General features: G+C 32.2%; 1 protein-coding gene across 12 annotated transcripts in view; it reads left to right on the forward strand.

The window, feature by feature from the left end:
- LOC145254806 (uncharacterized) overlaps positions 1–16952 on the forward strand; it is a 400418-nt gene that overhangs the window by 363182 nt on the left and 20284 nt on the right. Inside the window, exon 29 of one of the 12 annotated variants that reach the window (XR_013863805.1) lies at positions 6327–6397. The exons of the other annotated variants lie outside the window; for them this stretch is intronic. The gene's annotated coding sequence lies outside the window, so the exon portion shown is untranslated. The remainder of the gene's footprint in view (positions 1–6326; positions 6398–16952) is intronic. 12 annotated transcript variants of the gene reach the window in all.

The raw sequence follows: 16952 nt of genomic DNA on the forward strand, positions 1-16952 counted from the left end.
TTCGGATTAGTTTTGCTTTTATATGAAAAACCCGAACACACATGAGGGGAGCCGAAATAGCAAGAATTTTCAAGAAGTCGATGTAAATAAATTTAGACACGATGTTGAACTGAATATGATGTAAATAGCTTTTAAATGTTTTAAAGCCATAAATAATGTTCTCTTCAAGTTTAATGCTTTTAAATTCCTTTAAAGTGGTTTATGTGATTATAAAGAAATCAAAAATGCATTCTGGTGGATTTAATTTCAAAATTTGTCTTAGTACTTAATTTTTTTTTTTTCAAACTGTTATTCTACCCTAAACAAGGAATAGTACCACTTTGATGTAAGGGGCTACTATTTGGGACCAAATTTTACAAGAATATTATGTAATGAGTTTATCAGCAAAATATCTGTTCAGATTACACTTGAACTTCTGCATGACAGTACAATTAGGGAAACAGGGACCCTGGAGAGAATTTCAAAGTCTAGTAGTTTGAGGGAAGAAACTTAGAGTAGAAGGCTTTCCAGTATCTAGAGATCTCTCCAGTGTAGGGGTGGGATTTTGCTCCTTGTCAGGTTAGTTGGGGGTATTTACGCCGAGGAGGCGCAAGTGCTTTGAATTTGTCAAACCACATTCCAGTAAAATACTTGTAAAACAGGCAGAGATTCCACATTTCAGCAATGGGACAGAGGTTGGAGTTTGGTTGCTCGTGCGGGATCTGTTAGGTTGGTGACTCTTTTTTGAACCCTGTCAATGAGCAGGAGACTAGTGGCAACATGCATGGGTGCATAGTGGCTTTCTCGAAGTGCAATATATTCTCAGGTGTGAGTATCCTTATAGCACGATAGAGAGAGCCCATTTTATTTGCAGCAGCCTTGGCAGTGACCTCAATGTATTTGTTCCAATTCATGTTACCTGTAAATGTTAAGTTGACGAGTTCAACCAAATACTTTCAGGTAGTGTATCATTAGCTACGGCAATCAATAATTAAGGTTTCTTGTAATTATTAAAGGAAAGAAGTTTAGTTTTGGCAGCATTGAATGTTGCCAAATGCCTTTGTCGGTTCAGCCATGCTCTTAAACACACTCCTTCGAAGTGTCTAGGTTTTTTTATGACATTACAAACATGAGAAGGAGTGATTTTCAGATTGTCGACTGTGGCTTCTGTTCGCAAAGGGACATTTGAAAGGGTGTAGTTTGTTGGGTCTAATTTGTACTGGACTTATGTGTGAGAAGTCTGCAGAATGCATGCTGCCTTTGAGTGATCGCAGCTGCACAAGTAGAAGTGGACCATTGAGGAGAGTGTGGTTTGCTAAAGAACTACCACATGGGAACATGTGCTTCAATTGCTGCTTTGAACCATTCAGTAACCTCATTTGCATACAGTTTCACAGGAAGAGCAAAGATACTACTCTCCATGGGGCATCTCTGATGTAACTCTTGATGGCTTCCTAGCCAGCCTTGTATCTTGTTTTGAGCAATGGCTTCAGAGTTTAGGATACTTTCTACCAGTATCGCAGGTCCGGGAAACTATATCCGATGGTGAGGCCCCAGCTTGCGGGCTTTGGGGAGTGTGGAGCCATCCTTTAATTGCCATTGCTCCCAGGTCCACTCTGACCCGGAATGGTAGTACCTGTTAGGGTTCCAACTATGGTAGTACCTGTTAGGGTTCCAACTATAGAAATCGACTTGAAAAAAAACCCCCAAATATTATCTATTAAAAAAATTTTCTTCAAATTTGGCATTAAATAACTTGAAAAGGGTTGATATGCCATAAAAAAAAAAGCAACCAGCATTCCTGAGTCGACATTTGTTACACAATCCTCAGGAACTGATGTCAGAAATACAGAAATGAGGCATGCTGATCCTGTCGAGATGGATCAGAAACATGACTGTCTGTGATAGGGAATGGAATATAGGAAGCTGTGTATAATGCTACTAAGTGCATCTGTGTTACTAGAGAAATCAAACTAATTACTGTGGTGGACATTAAAGTCAACAAATACATTTACTTGGGCGCTAGTATCTAGGGAGAGTGCTGTATCTATACTGTCAGAGACATGGCTGATTAGGGTACAGTCCTGGGTCGAGGGAGAGCAATAGAGAAAATATAAGTAGTTAATGCTATGTTGCAGGTTTAGTGTAAAAAAACATGAAGGTCTGGTCATCTGAGTCTAGTTTGGATTCTCTAGTTAAGGGGGAGTGTATTTCGAATTTACACTCCAAGTGCGTACATATGTCTGCGTCCTTACAATGAAGTGAGAGATAATCAGACTTGTTGAGGGTTAGAGGGGATGGAGTAGTGTACATCAGTTTTATTTAGTGCTAGCTATCCGGGAAGTTTGCTTGGAGAAATGATTCTATATCGTCTGTTAGTTCTAGGTCTGTGGATATTTGTGAATACAAGCCTGAATGGAGGAGGCAAATTGGTTTTCTTGGAGTTTCCGTCTGGTTTGATCATATTTTTTGTTTGAGCTGTCATTTTATTCAGTAGTTTCAGTTTTAGGGTGACAGGTGTTGGACAAAGTGAATGTGCATAATACCAAACACAAATAAACCATCAACTGACTCTTTATCCACATAATTGTAGCCTTAGGAAAGCCCATTGGAGATGGATGCAGGATCCCTTTCCATGTGCAACATGGCACTAGTACCCTCCCGATATTATACAACTGATGATAGAAAAGCCACTTTATGTGCTACCAAAGAGTTAGAGCTCTTGTAATGTCAGTCAGAATACGGCAGCCAGATAAACTGGTACTCGCAAACTTGTCAGATAAGAGCTGCCAATTTTAATCGTGGACATATGTGGCCCAATTTTAGGAGAAGGGAAGGTGGGCAGGGAACAGCGTTAATTATCCTAGTCAGGAAACAGAGCCAAATACAGAGTGTCTCTGCTAGTCAGTTACATAGAGGTGAGAAACACAAAGATATGAGAAGTTGGAACATAATTTTATTATTATCTAAATAAATAAATGTGAAAGATTTTAAAAAGAAATCCTTCTTATACTAAACCGAAGTGCCACTCACTCCAGATGGGTTGAGCCAGCTTCCTCCAAAGGAGGAAGTTAATATAAATAACAAGTTCACAAGCGGTCCTTAGTTGCATGTATATCTCCCATGAGAAGAGATAAAAACGTTAAGTTTTTGCATTTATTGCAGGGAACCTAGTATACAATGCCTAGAGTTGCCAAATTGTCACCCATTTGGTACTGACCAGGCTTAATGTTACTTAACTCTGGTGATCTAATGAGAACAGGTACGTCAACATGATTGTATCATACAATAAGAATTATAAGAAGACGTGTGGGTAGACGCCATGTTTAGAACGATATTGGGATTGTTGTAATTTCAAGAAAGATATTGTATATAGTTTTGTTTTTGCATCAAAGTTTCCTTAAATATTTAATTTATTTTAAGGATTAAAACGTTGAGAACACTTGTGGTAGACTACAGAATTGTCAATTATTTCAATTAAATCTGTTTCTATTAAAAAATGACTAACTGCTATTTGAATTAATAACACATGGTTGCTGCATTCACTCTGAATCGGCTGGGCCGGTTCTTTCCAACTAGTTCACTACGTTTGACAGACCAGACACTGTGATTCAAGGCTGCTTCTGTTATGAATGCAAACCATTCATGGTTCCCGCAACAGATTCCAAAAAAGTGATGGCCCAGAATCGGTTCAGTATCGTGCTTCACTGTTCTGAGCTAGGTTTTGAGTTGGCCACTGCAATGTTTCTTTCAACTTGGTTGTGCTGAATCGATAACTTCATGGATAAAGTCACTTGTGTGTTGTTGAAGAGCATGACTGAACCAACAAAGGCAACTGGCAAGAAGAAACTCTTGGAAGGAAGGAATCTTCTATTAAGTGTGGATTGTACTGCTAGGGATAAACTGTTGCCAGTGAACACGGAAGATGCAGTGTAGGTTGTGATGGTCGAATATTTCTAGTTTGCATAGGTTGCTTGCCTGCACAGGCCAAATCTCACAAACTTGTAAATTGGATTACTTAGAGGGATGGTTCATTAAGAACTTGTTTACGTTGAACTTGAAGACAATCAGATTGTAGTCAGCTGGAAAGCAGGCAAACAGAAGAGAGTTCCACAGGCATGCACTTCTAAGAAAGAAGCTTTTTGCATGGAATCTACATTTAGGTTTAGGTACAGATAAAGAGTGGGGGGAGATTTTAGTGTTTTTGGCTAGACGAGTGTTTGAAGCTCAGACGAGCACTTGCCATGAAAATAACAATAAAGCGAAGACAGGCTCGCAACATCTCTTCTTTGGGGAAAGAGGTTGCAGAGAAGAGAAAAGGGCCTCCCCCACTAAGCTACAAAATCTATTTTGAACTCTGTCAAGGCAGGATAAGCTGCTTCTAGCAGCTCCTGCCCAGATGTGGCAACAGTACTCCATCATTGGCCATACCTGGCTTTTATATAGGTAGAGAATTGTATCAGGAGTGAGATATCTACTGGAGCGGTAGAAGGATCCTACCATTTTTCTAGTGGCCGTGACAATGGATTTGATGCGAGTTTGTCTCTGCTTTATTGTATGCCTTTAATTTTAATATTATAATTGGGTTTGTATTACTGTGCACATAGATTCGAAAAAGTTGTCAAAAAACAAATATATAACAAATAAATGTTATTAAAGGCAAGATAAGTTAGTTTTCTACCTAACTAATTTCCTAGTGTTTTTATTTAATGTAACATGTTTATTTAGCTCGAAAAACATAGTATTTACTGATGTATTGAAAAATTAAAAATGGCGCCCAACTCTCTCTTTGACACGGCAAGTTCAGGAAAAAGAGTTATAAATAAAAAAAAACTAGACAAAATACTGGTAGAAATTGGCTCAATATATGTTACCGTGACATAGGCTGACATATATTCAGTGGGTTTTTACAAGTATTTTGTATATATTTTTTATTTTTAACTCCTTTTCCCAGACTTACCATGTCAAAGAGAGAGTTGGCCACCATTTTTAATTTTCCAACACATCGGTAAACACTGTTTTTCGAGCTAAATAAACATGTTACATTAAATAAAAACACTAAAAAACATATCCAGTTAGGTAGAAAAGTAACTTATCTTGCCTTTGATAACATTTATTTGTTATATATTTGTTTTGTGACAACTTTTTTGAATCTATGTGTATAGTAATACAAACCCTTATATTCAAATTACTGTGTTGAATTATTGAGATCAAATAGATTTGAGACACTCCAGAAAAAGCAATGCCCAAAAGGACATATTTTGCCGTAATCTCGGTTTAAAAAAAAAAAAAAAAAAAAAAATTTTTTTTTTTTTTTTTTTTTTTTTTTTTTTTTACTTCCGGTTATATATGCGAATGCGTAACTTTCTCATCATAGATTTTTTTTTTATTACAAAGAAAGAAGGAAGTTTTTATTTACAAAAATGTACTAATTACCTAAAAATATAGTTTTATTCATAAACACATTTTGTTGGATAGCATATGATTAATATCCAAAAATTAAGTTTATTGACAAAACGTTTTGTTTTGTTAATAAAATTTGTAGATTTATATAAAGAATCATTTTTATTTACAAACCTTTTTTATATAAGCAAAATCTATAAGCCCACAAAACAAACAAATATTAAAAAAAAGAAGACATTTAAATAAAAGAATGTATGGAGATGTTTAACAAAATATTTGTAAAAAAATACTGGATTGTATTTAAAACAAAAAAATTTTGTATTAAAAAATTCTTTTATACGATGGATTGTATTTAATTGTATTCAATATTGGGTTGTATTAAAAACAATTCATATTGAATAGTTCACCATTTTTTATTTAAGCAAAATCTTTAAGCCAACAAAACAAATATTAAAAAAGGATATTTAAATAAAAGAATGTGGAGATGTTTAATAAAAAATATTTATAAAAAATATTGGATTATATTTAAAAGAAAACAAAAACAATATTGTATTAAAAAAAAAATTATTTTGTATATTGGATTGTTAATATTAGATGGTATTAAAAAAAATGTAATATTGTTCACTACAAAAATATTTAATTCATCGTAAACAATAAAACTGAAAGTACAAATAAAAAAAAAATATGGTGTTAAGACAAAATATGTCTTTTCTGTTCTTGTTCATTATTATTATAGGGTGCCTCAGATTTATTTGATCCAGTTTCTGGTAGCCAGGATTCAGAAAAATATTCTCTGAGGTTTCAGCAGAGTTTTAAATATTCTTACAGCCATATTTTCTTACCATTCGGTTGTTTTCTCAAAAAAAAAAAAAAAAATAAATAAATATTTTCTTTTATTCTGAAGTTTGGATTGGTCTGATGTTTCGCTTTTCCCTTTCTTTCAGGTTTCCTAAACCTGCCAATCAGATTTTTGTTTTCTTCTTTTGACGTCAGCCAATCACAAGAATATTTCTAGGTAGATTTTTGTTTGTTTGTTTGTTTCAATGTAAGACGCATCTTTGCACATTTGCGTTACAGGTTTGATTTGCAAGTGCACCCACTCATCAATTATTGGCATACATCTTTTGCATCTTGGAGATTGCATGTGCTCTGAGTTGGTTATTCTCATCTTTGTATGTAAAGGCGTTTTTTTTTTAATTCACAATGAGAATAGTAAAAGTTAAGTAAAAAAAAAAAAAAAAATACTTGTTTAAACATTTTGTAGAGTGCTCAATATTAAAAATAAAAAAACATAACCGAGCTGATACAATTGTTACATTTCCAGCCCAACAAACATGTCATACTATTACACCGGGTTGAAACCCGGTCTAATAGTATGAGAGGAAATTGTCAAATGTTCCTTATGGTTTAGTTCTTATTAATAAAAAAGAAAATAAATCTCAACAGAATATCTGATGATTATTTCCTAGGTCTATAATACCTACTATAATGTTAAGACATGTGGGAATGAATTGCGACTTTAAGAATTAGATGAATAAGTGTAAATAGATTTCAAATGGCATTTAAATAGTTTCAGAAGTAACACCTCCCTACCGTGTTAGAAAGTTACTTATGATGAAAGTATCCTTTACCTCTGTAAGGCCACCATTCACCCATGTAGGGAGTACTGTTGTTAAATTTGGGCTGGTGCATCTGCTACTGGCCTCTCACTCCTGGTCAGGGTTCAAAAGAGTTGTCAACCTGATAGGTCATCTAGGCTTCAACCTCTGTTTCACCGACAAAATGTTGCATCCCTCTGTCTGTTTTACAAGTATTTTAATGATGGATGTTCCAAATGAACTACAAGCACTTGTACCCCCTCGACATAAATACCCCCCCTGTCAAACCTGATAAGCAGCAAAGTTCCACCCCTACACAGTAGAGATCCCTAGATGTAAGAAAGCCTTCTGCTTAATAGTTTCCTTCCCAGAACTGCTAGACTTTGGAATTCCCTTACGGGTTCCTGCTTCCCTTGCTGCTCAACTCCCTACATAGTATCCCTGTAACTTATGTCCCTGATAGTAGCCCCAAAGTGACAATGTGCCTTGTTTGAGGGGAAAATATTAAAAAAAAAAAAAAAAAATTCCTGTTTGTCAAGTTTTGCACACATTTCGAAACATTCTTTTATTATTAAAAAAACTTAAAAAGCAAAAAACCAAAGTAACCAATTTTTTCTAGAAATAAAAATTTCTTTACTTCCATATTTATCCTTATAGACGAAACAAACATTAAGAATGATTGGAAAGAGATTGACTCAACATAGACAAGCATGAAAGAAAGAAATAGATAACTTATTATTTGGAATTCTGCCCCTGCTTCCTGCTTCCCTGACTATACTAACATGCACAAGTTCAAGTGTAACATGAACAGACATCTCACTGCTCAACTCCCTACATAGTATCGCTGTAAATTTGGTTTCAAATAGTAGTTCCTTACGTTCCAAATGACACTGTTCCTTGTTTGGTGTGAAACAACAGTAAAAAAAATTATCCTTATAGATAATGTACAGGCATTAAGAATGATTAGAAAGAGGTTGATTCAACATAGACAAATATGAAACGAATAAATAATCTTATCATTAATAATGACGATTGCTATCTTTCCTTGCTAATAAATTGGACAATTGGCCAACAGTGGAAAATGGAATATCTAGGTTTTCAGCAATTTGATATGATTAACCTGTAATATGGTTCCTCTGAAATTCTTTGGTCGGTGTCAGACTAGATATATTTTTATCTAAATTGCAAAAAGTGACAATTAGTATAACATATTGAGCTTTCAAACTGCTTTGTACTGCTCCAAGTGCTAGCCATTGATGAAAGAATTAAAAACTTTAATCGTGTATGAAATGTTTTTGTGAGGGTCGCTATTTACTTTTCTGAGTTGGAGAGTGTGAGAAAAAAAAAAAATAGATGGAAAGTTTAGTGAGAGATGAGTAACTTGTTGGGTCGATTACAAAATACAGCAATTAGAACAATATTTTTGAAACATTTTAATCCCAGAACTAAAATATATTTTAGCATACATATTGTGTTATTGAAAGTGTGTAGAAAAAAAAAAAACAAACAAACAAAAAAAAAAACTGGGAAACTAGTGTTAACTGACTTGGCTTTAGTATAATAAAGACAAATATTTTTATTTTTCAATAGTTCATTTCACATATCTACTTTACAAAGAAACGCTGTCAGATTAATTTCAAGCAAAGATGTCAAGTAATGTCAAAATGTTCTGCTGGAAAAAAAAAACACTTATTAGATGCATTTGTTCCTCGTTTCTCTTCAAATTCAGCATCTTTTTGTTTGATGGTTGCTTTTTTTTTCTTGCATGATTTTGCCTTGTTACGATTCTTGCCTTTAGCAAAACGTATAAGTTAGACCTTTAAACTTTACATGACCATCAATATTTTTACACTCTGCCAGTAATTCTTCCATATATCTTCATCATGATATATTTAAGGTGCTTTCTCTCTTTCATGGAGGGAATAAGTGTTAAGGAATGTGATCAGTATGAAGCAGGAGTCCCCCCCTCCCCCCATATTTCTGTGAGCTATGAAAAAGTTTTTTTTTTGTTTTTTTTCAACTCTAAATAATTTTGTTCCTTGATCTTTTTTCTTTACATTTTTATAACAATAATGAACTTGACCTATCTATTCATTTTGAACAGGCAGTTAACCAATTTTATAGTGAGCAGGAGCTGTTTTAGTTCAAGGAAGTTAAGAAAACTCTACTTCCGGACAATCACTACCCCCCCCCCCCCCATTCCCCTCCGACCTGTGGATGTGCTGCAAAGCAGTTTTTTTTTTTTTTTCATGTGAAAGTATATGTTGGTGTTATGAGTGGGTGCCTTAATTTTTTACCTACCATGTTGGTGTCCCACTTGTCTCCCCAATGATGGAAAAATTAGACACAGGTTTTTTAATTGTGGGTAAGAATCTTCAAAAAGTGGCACTTTGGATTCAGACAACAATACAGATTGCCTCAGTCTAATAGGATTTAGTGAGATGTAGTATTAGAACGGATACTACATTTTGTTAATAGCAAAACGGCCAAGGCATATATAATTTCTAGAAGTATAAGCCATGTTTAGTTTCAGAACAGTTTCCGATGGTTTGTTGTTCTACACAAGTCCTGGGAGGTGACTAGAGTTGGAATGCACAGAGCAAAAGATTCTTCCTGTGTTGAGACAGAGAAAACATATGCGAAGTTGCTACAGAAAGGTTTAATATTTATGGAGCAATTCTGGTTTCTGATTGGTTGGTAGCAGAACGTGAATTAATTCTATTCATCAGTTCCCAGCAGCATCGTTTATGAATAGAATCTCCCGACTATGCGGGATCATACTCCATTATAACCCAAAATATTGTAACATCATTACTATTGTAATTATGATGCTGACTTCTGTCCCATTTAATCTCTTCCATCTTAATGGTTCCTTTTGTATTAAGTTTGAGACCTCTCTCACCTAATGGATACCATAACAGACTTTGGAATTGAGAACATAATTCGAATCATATATATATATATATATATATATATATATATATAATTTAATATAAACTCTGTAAATTAGAAATTACAACAATTTATTATTCAACAAGGAATACAAAAACTTTAAAATTTTCTTTATTCTATGGAGTTTCAAAGAATGTCTCTTATCCTCAGAGGAAAGTAGTTAGCAAAATGATATTCATATGCAGACTATAAATTTTGTTGGTTAGCACATAAATTAAAAACTTGTAAAAATTTGTAGATTATGCTAAAAGTCATATTTGCATGAAAGTTGATAATAGAGTGATATATAATTAATTTACAAGTTAACCCACAAATTCTAGTTTATTTCATGTCTCCCACATTTGGTTGTTACCCAGGAGCATGAAACCTGATGTAATCTTTAAAAATCATAATTTTTAGTATGAAAATGAATAAATAAATATGGGATTCTTAAAATGTTTTCTATTCTGATTGTTAACCTTTTTATATAAATTTAAACAATAAAAAAAACCCACAAAATATGTATTCATATTAATTATGAGTTAATAAGTTCAGCCAATGTATTCGAATTTTTTACCTAAATGGGTTACAATAACCAAAATATTATTTTTAGTGTGTGCTTATGAGTGTGTATATATATATATATATAGAGAGAGAGAGAGAGGGAAGGATGATACCTTCGCAACCAAGATTAAGGATAGCTAAGATTTCGATCCGTCACCAATTTCAGACTTTATTTTCTTTATTATAAATAAATATTATGCCTTTATTTTTAATATAAAAAATAATTTTAAATAATTAAGCAGTCTCTTGGATTTCTTTCTACCAATCTCATCAATAACTATTAGTTAATTTTTTAGTATTATCAGCAATAGTAGCAGCAGCGTTGGAATGTTGCTGTTGTATTCAAATTTACTAGAGAATTGTTCTTCCTTGCATAAAATGCATTATGACACGTTTTATTCATTTATATATATATATATATATGGTTTGTTGGCTGTCTTGGTTCTTGTGAGCTGTGATGTTGTCTGACTGGAAATTATTGTATATTCATTCTGAAGGTTATATATATATAAAATGTTAAGAAAGCATATATATATATATATATATATATATATATATAAAGCTGAATGTTTGTGTATGTGTGTGTCTGGTCACGAATAGGCTCCTATATGGTTGACTATTTTAAAAAACTGATTACATATAATTATAGAAGATGTATCGAGACACAGGAATGGGTATGTTTGATCTGGCAGAACGGTGGTTCATTAAAATTGTGAGGTCTGCGTTCGCGCCTGGTCCACAAAGTATGGAAATAAATTAAAAAATTAAAAAAAAAAAGTTTATAAGTGTTTTTGATATAGATATACAGAATACTTTGATAAGTAGGTTTTAACTTAAATAAGGATGATATAATAAAATTGTGGGGTCTGCATTCGCGCCTGGCCTCCATAGAATGGAAATAGGCACAGACTTTAATAAAGACTTTTCATATCTATCTGCGTAAGTATACTTTGATAATTATGTTTCAGTTTGAAGAAATATTGTATAATAAAATTATGAGGTGTTCGTTCACGCCTGACCTCCATAGAATGGAAATATGTCACAAAGTTTAACAAGGTTTTTTAATATAGATCCACAGAATATTGTAATAAGTGTTTCAGTGTGAACAGGTATGGTATAATAAATTACGGGGTTTATCTATTTTATTTTTACTTTCATATTTTGTTTTGGTTTTGATACCCCCAAATTCGAAGCTATCTCTTTACAACCTTTTTTCATAACCTATCATATTTTCATAAATCAGAGTCCATTTTCTGTAGCCTGTTTTTGAACCCAGTCAACGATGGGTACTTTTGCTAGTATATATATATATATATATATATATATATATATATATATATGAACAAATGATTAATAAAACATGTTAAAAGACATCTTGAAAAAGAGTAGGACTATCCACTTATCTTGTGTTTCCTTTTTTAAAATTAAATATGTTTTTAACTCTTTTTCAAGATGTCTTTTAACATGTTTTATTAATCATTTGTTCATATTATAAGCTCTATTTCCTTTTCGGTTTTATTGAGCTTTTACATCTGGCTGAGTTTATTTTACTTGTAAATATTAACTCTTTAATATTTATAATATATTTTAAGTTTACCATTTTGATTACCTTGGTAAACTTATTGTAATTTTTATTCTATATATATATATATATATATATGCTGCTTTCTTAACATTATGCGATGCTCTTGATTTGTAAATAAACTAATCTAGCACTGTAAAAGCAACAGTTTATATAAATAGACATTTGAGGAAGTTGTTTGTGCACACTAATCCCATGGTCCGGACATTAGAGCTGTCAACTATCTACTAGATGATTGTAGGTTCGATCCTTGACTCGGGATGGGTGCTAGTCTAGCCGCACTGAAGAGTTGTAATGCAGCGAAACAGTCTGTCTTCTGTCAATGACTATATATATATATATATATATATATATGAACAAATGATTAATAAAACATGTTAAAAGACATCTTGAAAAAGAGTTAAAAACATATTTAATTTTAAAAAAGGAAACACAAGATAAGTGGATAGTCCTTAATCCGCGGAGTTTCGAAGAAATACTCTCCTTCTCATCAGAGGGCAGGAATTAGCAAAATGCAGGATCGGATTTTGCAGTATTTAATGAAACTACAAGTAAGTCACAGATCTTACTTGGTTATATATATATATACACGTAAAAATATAACAAAAGTATAAAATCAACTTCTCAAAATGGATCGTTTTTTATATAAATTTCAAGACCATGCCAAATAAAGGCATGACATTTTTATTCAAACATAGGCAATTGTTTAGGAATAAATTTATTTAAAAAACTCTTCTCTCAAGTAAACAGACCATGGATCTAGTAAATTGTTCTCAAGTTAAATTTATTGTGTGCGCGCATATATATAATACTACCTACTGCTTATCAAGGTTCAAAAGCAACTCAAGTATAATGGTTACTGAGTTTGTCAGGTGGATGGCGAGACAATACGATTTGTAATGATGGTTGAAACTGAGCTCGACGATGGCTCAACAAGAATTTGTTAACATTTGGACTTGAAAAGTGGCTATGTTGTAGTCAGCTATATACGTGTACGTGTCTGTAAAGAGAGAGAGTGAATAAAATGCATACTGTCACAAAATTTTTATACCTCTATGAATGCAAACACTAAAAATATGCATTCAGGTGTGGATGTTAACGTGGATGTTTTTAATGTGAGTTTTTGCAGACTGAAAAGATCTTTTAATTATGAACAAATCAATTGAGAGAAATAAGAGTAAGAAGGATGCATGTTAAAGACTATACAAAGAGAACAAACTAACAAACCATAGAATGCCATCAAGAGAAGCTTTCTCTCTGTAGTTACAAACAAAACTATGAGGTAAAAGTAGACGTTTTTAATCTTTTCAATAAGGATTATTTTTATTTTTTGAATATTAAGAAAGTGATCCTTTTTATCAAAGAAACACACACACACACACACACATATATTACTCGTTTAATTAATTTGATCAAATCTGAAATAGGAATTCGAAAACAATACTTTCTATGATTAACAAGCAAATTAAAAAAACAAAACAAAAAACATTAAAACCACTAGAATTAAACCAATGCCAGCCAGACTTTTGTCTGAGAGAAACCCTCTCATTGGTTAATGGATACATTAACCTGTGGGCAAGAATAACAATGAATTTGATTAGTTAGCTAACTAACCTGAACCCTATGTGTATATGTCAAAGCACTCAGTAACATAAATGCCATACCCAAACGAACTGTGGAAGATTACGTGTAGTTGAACTGCCATATATATTTTCATAACTTTTTTCATATCTAATATATAATGTATGTGTATGTACATTCAAAATGATGTTGACTTGATTTTAGAAGTTGGATCTAAATAGCATTTAACTTGACAAATCAAATTGATTTTGACTAGTGAATTTTTTTTTTTAGTTATTGTTGTACTATGTCATTTGCAATAGACCAGCATATATCAGTACAGTTAACTTAAAAATATTTAATTCAATATCGTAGTTATATGTTGACATTATTAAATAATCACCTTAAAAGAAAAATCACCGAAGAAATAACACTTAGTAAAAGAATACTAGTTATTCCTCTTTCTTAACATTTTTTCTTTCTTTCTTTTAACATATTCTATGTTACAAAAAATTTACAAAAAATAATTCAATGTCATGAATCTTAGTCACTACCAGATTGGTACAACTAATATATATATATATATATATATATATATATATATATATATATATATATACCAAAATTTTATGTGGAATAAGTTGCTTGTCACTCAATTAGAATTTAAAATTAAATTTTATTTCATAGGAATTTTCTTACTTGCTTTTAACATAGATATATTTACAAAAAGTTTTAAATGTCATGGGTCCCAGACAATGCCAAACCAGTACAACTATATATATATATATATATATATGTGTATATATATGTATATATGTATGTATATATATATATATATATATATACACACACACACACACACACACACACACACACACACACACACACACACACACAGGGTGACCCCCAAAAAACAAAAGCTAAATGGAGGCCATCTAGAACATATGCTGTAGAACGAAGAAAAAAGGCCAAAGACCCTAGTGTTTTGATGTGATATTTTGAATATAATAAACTAGTTATGACCAAAGTTTCATTTCATTTGGACAAAACACTAAGAAACGGGGCCTAATTAAAGTTGGGGCCCGTTTTTTTGGGGGGGGTCACCCTGTATATACACCAAAATTTAATGTGGTGTAAGTTGCTTATCGTTCAATTAGAATTTAAAATGAAGTTGTATTTTTAAGAGTTCATTTTAATTCACATAGTCCCTGTCCTTGAAGAACTTTTGTCAGATTTCTGTTTTGTAAATACACAGACAAATAAGTATACACTTTTCTTCATAAACAATCTCTATATATTTTAAAAGTGACTTTGTTTGTCTGTTGAACGGTCTCTACCAAACTACTGCCAATTTTTGAACTACAAACTTGAAACATGGAATATTTGAACCAGTGGAGCAAAATAGATTTGATTTTTAGCTGGTAAAAAGACCTGCACAGGCATCAAAATTGAAAAATTGGAACTTGCAGGTGTAGTTTAATGTAATGTGTATGCTCTACGTATGCGCAAATATACATTTATATGTTTAACTTTGTTAATTTTTCAAGTTTTGATATGGATGTGTCATTAGCTCAAATGCTAGTAAATACCATTAGCGAGCTAAATGTTTTGGTTTTGATTCTAGCTGATGGAATTGAATAAAGAAAAAAGAATTTGAAATCACTATATATTTGGTTTAATATAATAATCAATAGGGAATTGGCTCTATAATAATAAATACAAAATCTGTATGATTTAAAATGTCATATTTAAGTGTATTTTATGACCGGGCAATGCTGGGCTGCCTGCTAATATATGTATGTATATAAATGAGATTGCCATTAACATTATTTGCCTTTGTTTTCAGATCTCATGATTAACAAATCAATTTTCTTTTTTAAATACTTAGATGAAAACAGATGTTATTGAATGTTTAATTTTTTTGTGAAAAGAGGATGAGTGAGAACGTTCATATATATATATATATATATATTCATATTCATTTTTTGTTTCCATAAGCAATCCTTGAATCATTTTTAACTTCTTTTAACCATTGAATTTTAGATTCCTCAAGTGTGTGTGCATGTCTAAATAAATACCCCCCCCCCACCACCACCACCATTTTTATTTTCTAATCATCCAATCATTCCAAATCATGTTGATCATTCTTCTATCATTCCTTGGTTCTTACAGTGAAACATCACGAACTGAAAATTTTACAAATTTAAAATCTAGTGTCAAATAAGATTTTTTTTTTTTTTTTGTCTTTTTCTGCTCAGTGAAAGATTATATTCTAAAATATTTTGAATCAAACATGTGATTTTTTTTTTATAGAAAACGTTTTTTGTTTTGTTTTTATCCTTTAGTTTATTTTCATAACTTTGAGGAAAATTTATAAAATTTTAATATTTTTATAAGACTTTAAAACGGCCTTTATAATAAAGCTTGAAAATGCGCTTTATAATAAGGCTTGAAAATGCGCTTTATAATAAGGCTTGAAAATGCGCTTTATAATAAAGCTTGAAAATGCGCTTTATAATAAAGCTTGAAAATGCGCTTTATAATAAGGCTTCAAAATGTGCTTTATAATAAGGCTTGAAAATGCGCTTTATAATAAGGCTTGAAAACGACGTTTATAATAAGACTTTTTACAATATTTGTAAGTAGTAAAACATGTATGTAGAAAGAATAAGTTTTTATATTTTATAAAACGTCCATATTTCTTTTACAATTTAAAATTCTCTTTTGGCTATAAATGAAAAAGATAAAAATAAATTATTTAGCTTAACCTATTCAACTTTCATTTTTATTTCAACTTTCACTTTATTGATAATTCATTTCTGTGTCTTTTCCACAGCTAGCATGATTGGTTTATGGCATTGGGTCTATAACACAAAAACTAAGCAACCACCAGAGACCTTCTGTCCTTCCAGATGCCACCTTTTTCAAATACTTGTAGCATTCTTGCATATTTCTGACTGCTGGCACAATTTAGTTTTACTGCAAGTATTAATTATAATTACTTCAAACTGACCTGGTCCTGGATATGACCTTCAACTATATCCGATGGTGAGGCCTCAGCTTGCAGACTTTAGGGAGTGTGGAGCCACCTTTAAATTGCCATTGCTCCAAGATTCACTGTGACCTGGAGTGGTAGTACCTGTTAGGGTCCCAATTATGGGTTAAATAGAAACCGACTTGAAAAAAATATATATATATATTCTATTAAAATATTTTTCTTCAAAATAACTGGATTTGGCATTAAATGATCTGAAAAGAGTTGATATGCCGTAAAAAAAAAAAAAAAAAAAAGCAACCAATCAAACTGACCCCCACCCCATCCTCAGGCATAGTGT

The sequence above is a fragment of the Euprymna scolopes genome, chromosome 30, assembly GCF_053919585.1.
Source record: "Euprymna scolopes isolate OS-2025 chromosome 30, ASM5391958v1, whole genome shotgun sequence".
Classification (NCBI taxonomy): domain Eukaryota; kingdom Metazoa; phylum Mollusca; class Cephalopoda; order Sepiida; family Sepiolidae; genus Euprymna; species Euprymna scolopes.